Source organism: Leptonychotes weddellii, chromosome 16 (assembly GCF_054177405.1).
Source record: "Leptonychotes weddellii isolate Sample4059 chromosome 16, ASM5417740v2, whole genome shotgun sequence".
Lineage (NCBI taxonomy): Eukaryota > Metazoa > Chordata > Mammalia > Carnivora > Phocidae > Leptonychotes > Leptonychotes weddellii.
The window spans coordinates 2,172,196-2,186,652 of record NC_138384.1 but is presented as its reverse complement, the minus strand read 5'-3'; the positions used below and the strand labels follow the sequence as shown (position 1 = coordinate 2,186,652).

The 14,457-nt window shown below is 50.9% G+C and overlaps 1 long non-coding RNA gene across 1 annotated transcript in view; it reads right to left on the bottom strand.

The window, feature by feature from the left end:
- LOC115944595 (uncharacterized) overlaps positions 1–14,457 on the bottom strand; it is a 129,612-nt gene that overhangs the window by 8,158 nt on the left and 106,997 nt on the right. The window contains exons 3-5 of the long non-coding RNA XR_014140758.1: positions 1,495–1,631; positions 817–929; positions 374–554 (exon numbers count right to left, since the gene is read on the bottom strand). This is a non-coding gene — a long non-coding RNA (uncharacterized LOC115944595). The remainder of the gene's footprint in view (positions 1–373; positions 555–816; positions 930–1,494; positions 1,632–14,457) is intronic.

Below are 14,457 nucleotides of genomic sequence, written 5' to 3'. Positions count from 1 at the left end.
CTGGAGAGGGAACGGGAAACTGAGAAGGGCCAGTCCCGGTTGAGGCGCTTCAAGGGGTGGGCGTGAGCCAGGCCCACTCTCTCCAAGCCCCGTCAGAACAGCAGCTGTGGCCGCCCGTGTGTGGACTTTGAGCCACCAGCTCACGGCCAGTAGGAACCAGGATGCACACAGCTGGGGCGCACATGGACACTCTTGATGTCACTGCTGAGAGCCACGCCATCGTGTCTCCCCTGTGTCGAAGAGCAGAGGCGCTGGCTGATGCCTGTCTCTGTGCAGGTGCTCCCCCTGACCTCAGAGACCTTCCAGATGGCTCCCCCACAAGGGCACAGAGCACGCAGAAGAGGGACAGACTGCCTCACCACTGCCCACGTACCAGGTGTTACAAGAAGTCCCCAGATCCCAGCCCATTGTTTGGATGAGGTCTGTGAGCGGGCATCAGGGCCAGGTCGGGGTAAGATGGTCCAAGACAGCTTTTCCACTTTCCCTTGTACTGCAGGCATGACAAGCATCACCTCCCCTCTGTGCCCCCTCTCCTCTGGGCTCAAGGTGGGCGGCTGGGAAGAAGGGAAGAAAGTTACAGGGCATACGGAGTAATTTATTAGCCATCGAGCATGCCCTCGAGAGTGCAGTTAAAGGCCATGCGTTTACTGGAAGCTCGAACCAGAGAAGAGGAGCTGGGACACTGCAGACGCCGACAAGGCTGGGCTGCTGTGAGTGCGTTCTGGGGCCTCTGGCCCAAGGACCCCACAACCCAGGGCCGCCCCACCCTGGCACCTCTCACGGCTGTGTCTCCATTCCCCAGGCTGCCGAGCTGACCTGTGTCCCCGAGCTCGTGTGCTCAGATTCCAGCTCTCCCAGCACATCGGGACTGATGCGGTCCCAGGCCCGGATCCGGCAGAGTCCTGACAAGCTGGTGAAGGCATGAGAGTCTGCAGGGGGAGAAAGACGAAGAATGTTCTAGAAGGGGACAGAGTCCAGACCCTGGTCAGAACGCAAGCAGCACCCACTTCCTCTTCTACTGGTCTTTCTCTGAAACACAGACAATAAACCAGGGGCAGGAGGACTGCATGTGTAAAAACAGCGTGGAGACTGTACACGTGGGCATAAACACACTCCTTCTATTTGTCACCCATTTACTTAAGTCCCAGACTATTTCTTCTTACTAAAGCCTTTTTTTTTTTTACACAGTTTTATCCCCTACTCTCACGAGCTTCCCTCCTTAATGCAAATGAAGGTATTTCCCACAGCCCTGGTGCTGGAATGTTCTAAAACGCTAACATCGACACATTTCTACTTCATTTTATTGCAGAACGTTATTTTATGGCACAGAGTGTGTGGTGTGCGTGAAGAGTAGGCAAAGGAGGGGTTCCCCTGCAGAGGGGAGCTGCCCGCAGTGGCGCTGCCTCATATAAATCCCAAAAAGTGACAGTCAAGCTGGCAGGAGAATTTGGGAAACCAACAGACAAAATACACAGTGCAGCCCGTGGGCCTCACCTTTACAAGGCAGAGAGAGCTTCTGGAATGGGCGGGCCGGGACCTCCGGGGCTGCTCATTAGGCAGTTGATGAATTGGACAGGGGGCCCACTGCCCTCCTGGGGCAGCGAAATGCTCGAAAACCGAGTTTTATTAACCTAATAAAATGAAAAGAAAAAAAAAAAGTCAGGGAAATTTCAGCTGGAAGAATAAATGCAGGAAGCATAGTAAGTTAACCTACTTTTAATATATCTGGAACGATTCTGGCGGACAAAAAGCCATTCCCACAAAGACCCCGCGTTCCTGATGCTGGATTTCAATGGACTGGCCAGCAGCGAGCCACAGCGGTCTAGAGACGCCCAGCAATGCCCTGTCTTCACGTTCTTAGGAATGAATTATAAATTGGTCCTTTTTCATCTTATCTGACGCCAAAGCCAGGGCGTGCTAGCAGGAAAAATTGCAAAGGGAGGTCTTTGAGGCAAAGCGGGCTTCTTGAAAATGAAGCAGACGCTCCCCGACCCTGGCTGGGACAGGAATGTCATCAGCACCCAGGAATCTGAGCGCGCCCACCTCGTGGAGCAGAAACATGAGAATTAGAGCAAATAAGTCCAGCGCATGCAGACGTGACAAGGTGTCCGTTCTTCACAAATACCTTCAGGGAGCCTCGACTTTAGAAGTGGGAGCTGGGAGGGTCTAGCTTAGGAAGAGGCCAGCGCCAGGCGAGGCTCCCCACCTACCCCGGACGACACGTGCGAAGCAGCAAGTGGCCAGGTCAGTCGGCCACTGCCATGCGGACCTGAGAATATGCCTTGTCCGGCCGGGGCACTTGACCTGGCCCCCCACTCACTCCACCTGAACCTCCAGAAGGCAAGAGAGCTTTCTTATCTCTGGATCCCAGAGGCAAAGGCTGCTAGTGGTTCTGGCTCAGGCAGTGCCGGCCCACGGGAGGGAGGACATGTCAACCCCAGACCTGTCAGCAAGAACACGCCACGGAGGTAAAGCTGCCTCCTGCCAGACCCCCGATTAGGTGCACACCAGCTCAGGGCTGGCCTCGTGGGGCAACGTGTGCACAGAATCACCCCAAAATACCCTCCTAAATCCAGAAGGGAGGTATAGCCCTACTCAGTGGGCAACTCACACTCCCCATGGCCATGCCGTTCTGTTTTAATATAAAATATGTGTACGCGCTAACATTACATATGCATACGCACACCCATGTGACCCTCACTCCTCCCGGAGCCACGTTCCAGCCCCTGGTGGCTCTCCCGTTCCTTGGGAATCTACGAAGCTCTAAAAGTGAGGACAGCTCTGTTCCCTTAAAAGTTGCTTTCACATTTCCTCCCCGTAGGGGATTCTGGGGGCAGTTAGACCATCCTGTGTGATCCTGTGATGGTTCGTACGTGACGTCGCACATTCGACAAGATGTGCAGAATGTCCCCCACCACAGTGACCCTCATGGGAACTATGGGCTTTACCCGACCACGATGTGTCCATGTGGTACCAAGCGTGCTGCGAGGATGCACGATGTCGTGACCCCGAAAACTGACGTGGGGGCAGGACGGAGATGAGGACTGGGCTTGCCACTGGATTTTTCTGTAGACCTAAAACCACTCTAAAACCTGCAGTCCACTAAGAAAAGAACCTCCTTGTTGAAGTGACAGAAGGAATTTCCCTTCGCCTGCTCTCTTCCCGTTTGGTATTTCCTGGGACAGGATTTTCAGAAAGTAGAAAAGTTCAGAACAAAACAAAACAATCCCACCAATGCACAGCTATTTCGGCTGCCCGCTCGGGGCCCTTCTGGGTGGGGTCCAGTCTCCAGGACGTTTTCCCAGGCAGGTTTCAGCAGACCAGGGAACAGCCAGGCTAACTTCAACGGTGTCCCATTTATCTTTTATTTTTACACTAACATCCATTGTGCTGAGTGTACTGACAGGATCACTATAAATAAACCAAAATCCTGCTTTCCATTTGCAGTTGGTTAGATCCAATTTACAACCAAATGTCAGCCTGTCGACCGGGATTACCAGAAGGACTCTGCCCCTGCCCGCAGAGGCGAGAGCGCAGGCTGTGCCCCCTGCAAGTCCATAAACCTGGCACAGATCAGGGAGGAGGAAACCACCTTGGGGCGTAGACTCCAAGGGGACAGCTGGCCTGGGGGGCCTCCTGCCTCAACAGGGCCTCCCTGCCAACCCTTGCTGAAAAGACGGGCCCGCTGCCGGGCGAGACGGACAGACACAGAGAGGGAGAGAGACAGAGGAAAACGGAGAGGGGCTGGCCGTGCACCTGGTGTGCTCGCGGGAGCTGCTACGTGCAGCCTTGGCCACTGGGAACATGGACGCAGCGCCCCCCCCACCCCACACCAGCTGGCCCCTGCGGTGGTGGCTCCTCCTGCAGCAGCCGTGGGGACGCCACCAGGTGGCGACGGGACAAACTCAGGTTCTGCGCAGGAGCTTTTTATGGGGGTGGCCCCAGGATCTCAAATACCAAGCACAGAGGGAGACACCACGAGTCTGTCCTGGCCGCCAGTTTCGGGTCTGTGTGGTCCCACCACGCCATCTGAACTCCAGCATGGGGAACACATCCCATATCTGACACCCCACAGAAGGGGGCTCAGACGACCCAGCAATGTGAATCGGAGCCTATCTCCTGCCCCTGCTAGCTCGGACAGGGGCAGCGTTTCCAAACATCTGGCCCCGTCCCCCACCCTTAAAATTATACCTATTCCATGGGACTAGGAGGGCAGAGGTGTAGAGGACATCTAACAGAAGAGACATGCTCCCCCAAAAAGAGCCTCGTGATTATTCACTCTTCAGACAAGACAGGCAGGACAAAGCCATGTCCGGGCACCCCGTCCCTCCCTCCCCACCCTTCCTCAGAGTGATTTTCTAGACTGAGCCACAGACATCTTTATGGTACTTCTTAACTGACGGTTGGCACTGAAAAGGAAACTTCAGCTGGTACTGACCATAAACAAGTAGTCGTTGTCAGAGCCGATGTTTAGGGGGGCTTCCCCGGGCCCCAGCCCCTTTCACGGATCAGAAGGCTGAGTGCACTGCTAGGAAGTGCACACAGGCCGGCCCGTCTCTACCTGCCTCCTGTAAACGGCCACCTCGGGGCTGCCTCCTGCTAAGGAACCCCAGAGCCGAGACAGCACACTTCTTCACCAGAACTGGGCTAGGAACAGGAAGGCCAAGGGGAGGTACTGGACCCGGAGGTGAGGGATAAGTAAGCTCAATGGCCCCGAACCCCGTGAGGCTGCTCTCCCGCGTGAGCGCCAGGTGCAGGGACACACCAGCCCAGAGGACAGACCGCCTTGGGAGCCGTCTCCCAGAGCTGCCCTCTCGCACGGAGCCTCGAGGAGAGAGCGAACGGGAAGTGCCCCAGAACCACAGAGCAGCGGGGTCAGCTCACAGACCTCAAGTCAGAATGCTTCTGATCTTTTCTGCTTGCTGGGGTGTTGCTGCTTGGCCTGGAGGAGCTTCAGCCTTTCTGTCTGCAAACGGGATCATAACTAACACCTGGGCTCCGGGGCTTGTGTGACTCCGAGCAGAGAGGAGCCACCCGGCCAAGGCCATGTCCTCAGCAACAAGCACAGCTCCCGCCCTGGGCTCTCGAGATGCCCTCCCCGGCCTGGCCCTGCCCCAGGACCCCAAAGGGCTTTCATCCTGACAGCACAGCACACGGTCTCTTCAGTGGGAAAATGAGCATAAGAAAACATGTGCAAAACTGTAAAATAGCCAGATGCTGACCCAGAGCCTAGAAAGAAATACACCAAAACGTCCAAGCTTGCCTGGGTGATGCTGTTTTGGTGGTAAGATTACTGATAACTCTTTTCCCTTCTCCAATGTTCAGTGTTCTTACTACTTCCGTAAGAAAGAGGCAAAATTGCAAAGGGCAAGGAAATATAAATCGGAGGTGAATAGATGTTTTTTGCTCCTGACCCACACTCATCTCCCAAGTTCTTGGTGACGAAGAGGTCCCACAGTCACGTAAGCCTTGCTGGGGCCCGAGCCTGGCCCCTCTGGAAGGGCCCCCTCTGTTCCTGCAGCCCTTCCTCTGCCGCGCCCAGGACAGGAGCTTCTAGGTTTGCAGGAGGCCTGCGAGGCCTGCTGGGCAACTCCCCGGCTTACCCTGGCTGTGGCGCCTATGAACTCTCCACCACAGCCAGGACCCCGTCCACCGTGCCCCGCCGTTGGAACATCCCTGTTTTTCCACACCTTCTCTTTCGCCATTACCAAGGGCAAGGCAATTGGTATGCTTGCACACAAAGTAGCCTTGCTTTGCAGATCAGCACACAGGGAAGGATAAAATCCAAACTCCACGCCACTCTCCAGCTCAGGCTGCAGCCAGAGCCGGGTGGGCCTGGGGTTCTCTGTGGTTTCGCTTTGTCTTGCGTGTCTTGGGTTGTGAGGATGAAAAGCAGCGACGCTGGCAGGCAGTGCAGCAGGCCTGGCCTCCTCGCCTTCGGTCCCTCTCCACGCAGGTCAAGACTAAAAATAGCTACCACCCCAAACAAACAAAAAGCACAACAAACAACATTCCAGCATTGAAAGGGAAGTCACAGATGGAGAACCCCAGGTCCAGAAATCCATGATGTGGCGTAGAGGGGGTCGTGTCCAAGCTGCAGAGCGCAACGGAAGGCCCCAGCTGCCGGAGGAGCCAGGACTGCGCCCCTCCACGGCCATCCACCTGCACCGTCACAGAAGGCCCGGGACAGGGCTGGCCCTCCCAGGTAGGTGCGAGCCAACCAGAGGAGACGCCAGGCCCTGGCTGTCAGAACAGAGGCGCGGGACCGGCACAGAATCGAATTTTCTTCTTGCCCAGTGAACCCTTCCCCCCCAGATTATCAGCCAAGTAATTGTGATCGACAATAAAGATCTTTTCCCTACCTGAACTTGGGTTATTCTCCTTTCTTCTTATAGGGGTATTTCTCTGCCTCTCCCCCAACCTGGAATATTTTCGTTTGCTCCCCACTCCCCTTGTTGGCCGAGAATCCGCGCACACTCTACCCTGGCCATTCCAACCCACCTGCAGGCTGAGGGCTTCTTGTTTTCAGAACTCCTCAGCACCCTGCCGACTGACTCCCTGACCAGCGGCACCTGTGGGCCGCCCCAGTCCTACCAAAGGGGCCGACCTCCAGGACCTTGGATGTGCCCCGATCCACCCCGTGGCCCCTGCTGACAGAGACTCCAGCAGTTTCCAGCTGGGCCCTGCACATCCTGTACTAAATGCCCTTCTCCAGTGTCAGAACCCCCTGGTGCTTTCCATTTGTGGGAGTTAGAACACTCCAGGTCAGATTGCAGGGTCACATTTTATGTGGGCTTCAAATTTCCAAATCAATGGCTAGATGTTTTTCCCTCCCCAACCTGCAGCCACTTTCACAACCATAGCAACGTACAAATGGCCACTCCCCACCTCCCACCGCTCCCCCACCATTAGCCCAAGGGGCTGCCCATCATTTATATTTTCATCCGTCTGAACCAGCCCCGTATCTTTGTCACGTCTGAGTCCAAAGGAAGCACACGATGCCCCCTTGAATTAGCTCTGGCTCCAATTTCCCTCCCAGCTACATGTGGAGGGTCCCAGTAGCCCAAAAGGGCTCCTGGAAAAGGCAGTCCATTAGCCGGGCCCAGGTTTATCTGTTCTCCCCACATCTCATTCCACGAGGACTGAAGCGGCCGGAGCACTCTTCGGAGGACACTTCTGATCCAGCCCTGTCGTCCGCCTCCAAATCCCAACAGAGGAAGTCAGAAGAAGTAGGGCTGCAGATGTGGCTGGAAAGGAACTCGGGCAGAGAGCACTCACCCCTATACTAACCATTTTGTGCACTACCGTGTCAAGCCCCAAGCCCAAGGCCCCCAGAAACACGGCTGCAGGCAACCGAGTTAGGCTTATTGGCTCACTGAGCAGGTACAGTACACTATGAGTAACCACGTGCAAGTCAGATCCGAGTCAGGGAAGGACACTTGTGGGGTTGCACGTGGTGAGCTGGTAGCAGGACGGCCTGGGCAGGGGCGGGTCAGAATCTGTAAGCTGCGTGTGTGGCTGGAAGAGCCAGGGGATCGGGTTTGCATTTGGTGGAAGAAGGCCAGGTTATAGATATATTTAACTGATGAGTAGCTATTCTGTTTCCATTTCACTGTGAAACAAACCCTCCCAACATTAGTGATTTAAATCGATGATAATCATTTTGCACATGAATCTGCAATTTGGGGCTGCTCGCCTCCACTGTATCAGGTGTGGGGCCTGGGAGGCTGGGGCCTGGGGCTGCCAGTCAGGACACCCACACGTGTGCCTCTCCACACCCGCATGGGCGGATTCTGGGGACATGTGTCCCAGAAACAGTGAAAATGGCATCACCTCATCTTGTCTACAATCTGAAGACGTGAAGCATCATTTCTGCCACATTCTTTCCACTGAGCCTCTCACAAGGACCAGCCCATGTTCAAAGGGAGGAAAACAAGATCTTGCCTTCTGTTCTGAAGCCAGCACAGCGGAAAAGTGGGAAGGAAGGATGCGGAACACCGTGATTCAATTTGCCTTTTGAAAAGATGCCTGGGTGGCCGTGTGCAGGCTGCGCGGGAGGGAGAGAGGGACGCAAGCAGGGAGGCCAAGGAGGCAGCTGGGGCCACAGCCGAAGGTGCAGATGCGGTGCTCTGGCCTGGGGCTGGAACCCGAGGGGCAGAGTGACGAGAGTTTTCAGAGCCGAGAGTGAAGAATAATCCCTAGGTTTCTGGTTGACTTTGCAATTGCTCTGCCCTCACCTCCTCCTCCTGGCCCTTTGCATGCTCCATCCTGTCATCCAAGTACCTGCTCAGTGTCACCTCTAGAAGGCTTCCCTGATGCCTCGGGCTGACCCCCTGACCCCACCCATGAGTCTCTCCTCACCCAGGCTCCTTGTTTATGGTATGTCCCCTTTCCTGAAATTATGTGCTGTTTGTTTCTTTGCTTGCTTAATGTCTGTCGCCTCCACTGGAGCATGAACCCCATCCTGACAACCGGAACCTTGTCCATTGCTCGTCATATCTCCAGTCTCTTACACAAAGTAAGTGCTCAATAAACATTTTTCAAAGTCAGTGAATGATGGCAGTGGTGATGGTGGGAGTGCCATCTTCTGAGACAGATAATCCTCCAAGAAGATCCGCTTAAGGGAAGGAATGGTGACCCTTTTGTGGAGAGGTTGAGATGTGAGTTGCCTTTGAGATGCCCACAGGAGTTCAGAATACGGACTGAAGCTCAGAGGAGAGATCCAGGATAGGTATAATGTTGTAGTCTTCTGGCTAAAGGAAACAACAAAAATGTGGGTACAAATGGGTTTGCTTAGGGAGAAAGTGTTAAGCATGAAATAAAGCGGGCCTAGAAATGACTTTTGAGGAATCCAAACACCTCATGGTCAAATAGAGGAGAAACGAGCATGCAAGGTGAACAAAGCAGATGCCTCCAGAGAGCAGGAGTAAGACCAGGGGAGTGCATGTCACGAGAGCCAAGAGAGGCAGTGTTCAGGAAGGATGCGGTGGCCACATGGCAAAAGGCCGCCCGTGGTCTGAAGGCAGGTGTGAAAATTGTCTTTTTGGATATAGTGATGTTGAGGTCACTGGTGACTTCGGCAAAGCTGCCTGAGTGGGACAGTAGACGTGAAAGCCAGGTTGCAATTCGCTGAGGAGTCGAGAGAAGCTTAGCAGATGGAAACAGCAGGTGTAGACAACACTCCTGAGAGACATAGGGTGAAAGGAGAGAAGATGAATCAGATGGTAGTTGGAGGATGGTGTGGGGTTGATGTTTGTTTTTTCTTAATGTGAGAATTGGTCATGCCTATACACCTTTAAAAAAATAATTGTTACCTGGAATTTACAATATAGATCTTTATGTGACCACACTCCACCTTCAAATAATGTATGTGGACTCACAGGTAGTTTAAGGTTCTTAAAATACTATAATTCCAATTCACCCTCACATTGCTTTTGCTCTTGTTATACTTCTCACTCTCACATATGATATGAACACACTGTACATCATGACTATCTTTGCTTTAGACAGTCAGATATCTTTAGAGCAGTTGGATGTAAGAAAAAATAAACTTTGTATTTATCTTTGTCTTGCCATGCCCAGCACTTTTCATTTCTTTATGTGGATCCAAGATTCTGACCGGTTTCATATACCTTCTGCCTCAAGAATTTCTTCTACCATTTCTTGCAGTGCTAGTCTGCTGGTAATAAATTCTGTAATTTTTTGCTTGTCTGAAAAAAATCTTTACTTAAAGACATTTTTCATACTCTGGTTTCTCTTCAGATCGTATAAATCTTTTGCCTTTTAAAGACATTTTTCCCTGGTAATGGAATTCTGGGTTAATCTTTTCTTCCCCCCTTTTTAGTACTTTAAAGATGTGACTCCATTGTCTTCTGGCTTGCATAGTTTCTGCAGACAAGTCTGCTGTTATTCTCATCCCTGGTCTTCTGTATATAGTATGTCCTCTTTCTCTGCCTGCCTTTAAGATTTTCTCTTTATCTTCAGTTCTCACCTTTCTATGTCCTAATGAAAGCCAGAATGGGCTGATCATGCTTTAAAAGATGATAGGGGTCTAGTTAAGAGGATACAAGAGAAAGAAACCTTGATCATTAAGGTTTCTGAGAAGATGAGATGCAAAGTCAGGTGGAAGGATGGGTGTTAGATATGAGAACAGATCATTCTTCATTGCAACAGAAACAAACAGCAATGGAATGAGTAGTGGCATATGTAAATTGGTCTCTGTATTAGTCAGGCTTTTCTGGGACACTCAGTGTAACAGCTCCAAAATCTCAGCGGCTTATACCAGTAGATATTTATTTCTCATTTGTGAGTCTGTGGCTTGGCGAAGCTCAGTCAGGCTCAGTTTTGAGTCTGCTCCACATGTCCCTGATTCCAAGGAGCAACAGATACCTGGCCTGTGCTTCTTGTGCAGATGGCAGGAGCAAAAAGGTGGAGCAAGATTTCCCAGTGACTCTCAAAGCCTCTTCTTGGACTTGTGCCATCATTTCTGCCCACATTCCTTTAGTCAAAGCAGGTCCCTTGGCCACGTTCAAAGCCCCTGGACAGGGAGGTGTGTTCCATCTGGGGGCTGGGGAGTGGGACATGAGCATCCGTGTCACAACAATACAAACTACCAGAACATCTTTGGGAGGACAAGTTAAGGAGCTTCGAGTTCTTCTATGAAGTAGGGGACAAATCCAACTCCTGCAAATGAAGGAAGGGGGGGAGGTTGAGTTTTGGGGAAAGTGGAGAAGGGTTGAAGGAATGTGGAAATACGTATATCCTGTGAAGCACAGGCCTCAGGAATGTTTCTATAGGTTTGCTCTTCGGTGTACTCTTCAGCAATAGAGACACTTACCATGCAGGGTACTGCTGGCACCATAACTCTGGCTCCCACTCAGGCTCAAACTTCCTTTCCCCTAGATTGGGCTGCTCTGGAGCAACATCACCTTGTCTCCCCTGGGGGGAGAAGTGGAGGAGTTGGTGAGAACACACTTTCCCCACACTCTCCCTGTTTGGTTTTAGAAATAGGAAGACTCCATGAAACTGTGTTTTCACAGTTCGTTTTGGAGTAGAAAACACCCACCCTATCCAATCACCAAGGTAATTTTTTTTCCTGTGTTATAACAGAGAGGAACTTGGCCAGGTTACACTCCACTCCAGGTGAGTGGAAGCTGGAAAATCCAAGCAGCTGACAATTCTGTCCAGAGTTGCTTCTGACTGGCCCCAATCTGAGTTTTGCTAGAATGTTCCAGAGGTCATTTCATCATTGCTGGATGCACTCTGGTGCTTACTCAGTCCTCTTCCTTTAAGTGTTTAGGTGCCATGGTATCCAAGAGAAATTCAATGCCAGGGTTCAATTCACCCCACTTAAATTGTTAAAACTCCTGTTTCTGGCTGCAGTAGAGCTCTTCAAGCCATCCCCTTTGACCCAGGAGGTATTCCATGCCAGCAACTGCCCTGCCCAGCATCTGAAGGCTGGCCAAGGGGCCATCTCAAAACTCACCTCTCCTGCTGATCATGACTATACTATTTCCCCGGTCTACTGCCCTGCTAGGGTGAGGAAACAGAGTTACCAACACTCCCTAAATGTCACATTTAGTTGATCAGGGGATAAGTCAGTCACAGGGTGTGCCATGCCACAATCCTGAGGCAACCATGTCTTAACAGGCAGCCCTCCTAGCCATGACTCACTGGCTACCCATAACTCACATAACTAACCCTCTGAAAGCCTGGGGTTCAGATGGGGTGACAATCTGCACGTGGGATGCACTGAGGCAAGGAGCCTTTCGCCACTGCCATGCATGCACCCAACTGGTCCTCCAACAAGTTAAGGCAGCATGGCAGCCCCTCCTCCAGGCTCGGAGACCAAGCTGGACTGTATAAGAATGAACAGCCGATGTGTGTGTGGAAACCAGGAAGCACCAGGTAGTGCTGCTAAATAACCGGGGTGGACGGCTCGTTAGGGCAAAAGACTGCCATTTAACAGAGTCTGTGAAACCGGCTTTCCTGGTCTGGATGCTGATGTCTAATCCTTATGACTCTCTGAAGTGAGGGTATATCCATTTCCATTTTGCAGAGGAAGAAACAGAGGCTCAGTTATGGGACTCGTTCCAAGTTTCACAGCTACTGGCAAGTGACAGCTGGGATTCAAACCCAAATAGCTTCAGGATCATGACTGCTCCCATCCAAAATGCTGATGAGTAGTAAATTACAAGCACCACATGTGACCAGTGTGGATTCTAAAAACATGAGAGTTAGGGGGGAAATGGACTTAAGACATTTCTGAGTTTCACAAAACTAATTCCACTCTCACAAGGTAACTCTCTTTCCCAAACTTCTCAGCATGACTTTATTCATCAAGCTCTCATCTCTTAGGGATAGGTTACGGATTAGGTGTGAACTGGTATAACACATCTGTGTGGCAATTTAGCAATGTGCATCATGAGCCTCAAAAAAGATTCATACCAATTGGTTGGGGTGACTTTATAAGTTATTCCCCAAATGAAGACATTTGAGAGCAAAACGGGTGCTGTGACTACTATTGCTCACTGGGTCAGGACAACAGGAGAAAACAGGGACTGTACAGGCAAGCCTATGGGAGACCAAGCAAGTCAGCATCAAGGACCCCCTGAAGAAATTCATTCATTCATCCACCATTACCTAATTCATAATTATCAATTGTGTACCTGCTATACGACAAATACAACGTGTATGTTGAAGGACCATCATAACAGTGTTGATTTCAAGAGCAATAATTAGAAAACCACCTACACACCCATCGCTAGTGAGATACTTAACATTCCGGAAGATCCAGGTGACAGGAGACTCTGCAGATATTAAAGTCCAAGTTTTCTCATAATGAATCAATAGGAAACATAAAATATTTAAAAAGTATGAAGCAATTTATATTTAGCATGATCCTGATTTTATAAGGATATATAAATACTGTGTGTTTATGCACGAATAGACAAAAATTGCAGACAGTGTATCAAAGGGGTGATGGTAAAACAAGCCGCCCTAGATCATAGAAGGTTTCTCAGGATAAGAACACTGAGTGATTTTTATTTTATTCTGTGCATTTTTTTCTTTCTGTATTTTTTAGTGTTTCACATGAGCATGTGTTTTAGCGTGAGGACCAGGACACAAAGGACACTGAGCCAGTGCCCAGTGGAGAGAGCTGCATCTTGGGGTGCACGGGGCAGGTGCTCCCACCTCAGTCAGACTTGAGTCTGCGGTCTGTGTGGCCTTGGCCCTCTGAGCCTCTGCCCTAACCTACAGACTGGGAGCAACAACAGCGCCTTCTCATCGATCTGCTGAGCAGCACCCATCATGGTTCCTCCCCAGCCTGTCCTTGTCCCAGTGCCGCCATCTTGGTCACTGGCTCTCAGAACCAGGCTTTCCATCTCATCTTTAGAAGATACTAAAGCTGAGGAAGCTGATGTCTGCAGTTCCTTCCACATGACAACTATAAGATGTTCTGGTAAAAGTGGTATCTTCCTGCCGGCAACAGTGAGCCCTGGGAGCCCCAGGCTTGGACCCTGCCAGGCACTCACTCTCTTCAGCAACAGTCACACTTGGACAGATCTTTGTTGAGCGGACTTCTGGTTCAAATCCCAGCTGTGCAGCCCACTACTTCTATGATCTAGGGTGGCTTGTTTTACTTTATTTTTCTCTGCCTTGGGTTCCTTAGATGTAAAGCTAAAATAAAATATGAACCTTCCTTCTGGGGCGGTTATTGGATTGAAAGAAACAGCACAAGTAAACACTGAGAACTGCCCCTGGTGTGTGGCACGTGTGTAACCCGTGTTCGTGACCTGTGACCTGTACTCCTTCTGTTCATTTGGGGTGCTCGTAAGTCTGAGGAACCCAACTATCAACAGGATGCCCACAGTAAGCAAGTCCAAAACCATGCATCTGTGAATGGAAACTGCTCGTTTGTGGTTCCCACTGTGATTAGAATTATTTCTTTTTAAAATTGTTTAATGTGCTAAAACACACATAACATAAAATTTAGCATTAGTGCTATTTAGCACATTCACAACATTGTGTAACCATCACCATTACCAAGTTCCAGAACATTTCATCCCCCAAAAGGAGACCCTGTACCCATCAGAAGTCACTCCCATTCCCATCCTCCAAACCACTGATCTGCTTTCTGTCTCTGGGTTTTTCCTATTCCGGACCTCTCATATACAAGGAATCCTACAATATGTGGCCTTTGTGACTGGCTGCTTTTACTTCGCGAAATGTGTTTGAGGTTCATTCACATGTAGCATTTGGCAGCATTTCGTTCCTTTTCATGGCAGAGTAATATTCCATGGTACAGACAGACCACATTTGTGTATCCACTCAACTGTTGATGGACATTTGGGCTGCTTCCACCTTTTGCCTGTGAGGAAGAATGCTGCTGTGGACATCCCTGTGCAGGGCTTTTGCTTGAATTCCTGTTTTCGTTTCTCTTGGGTAGATACCCAG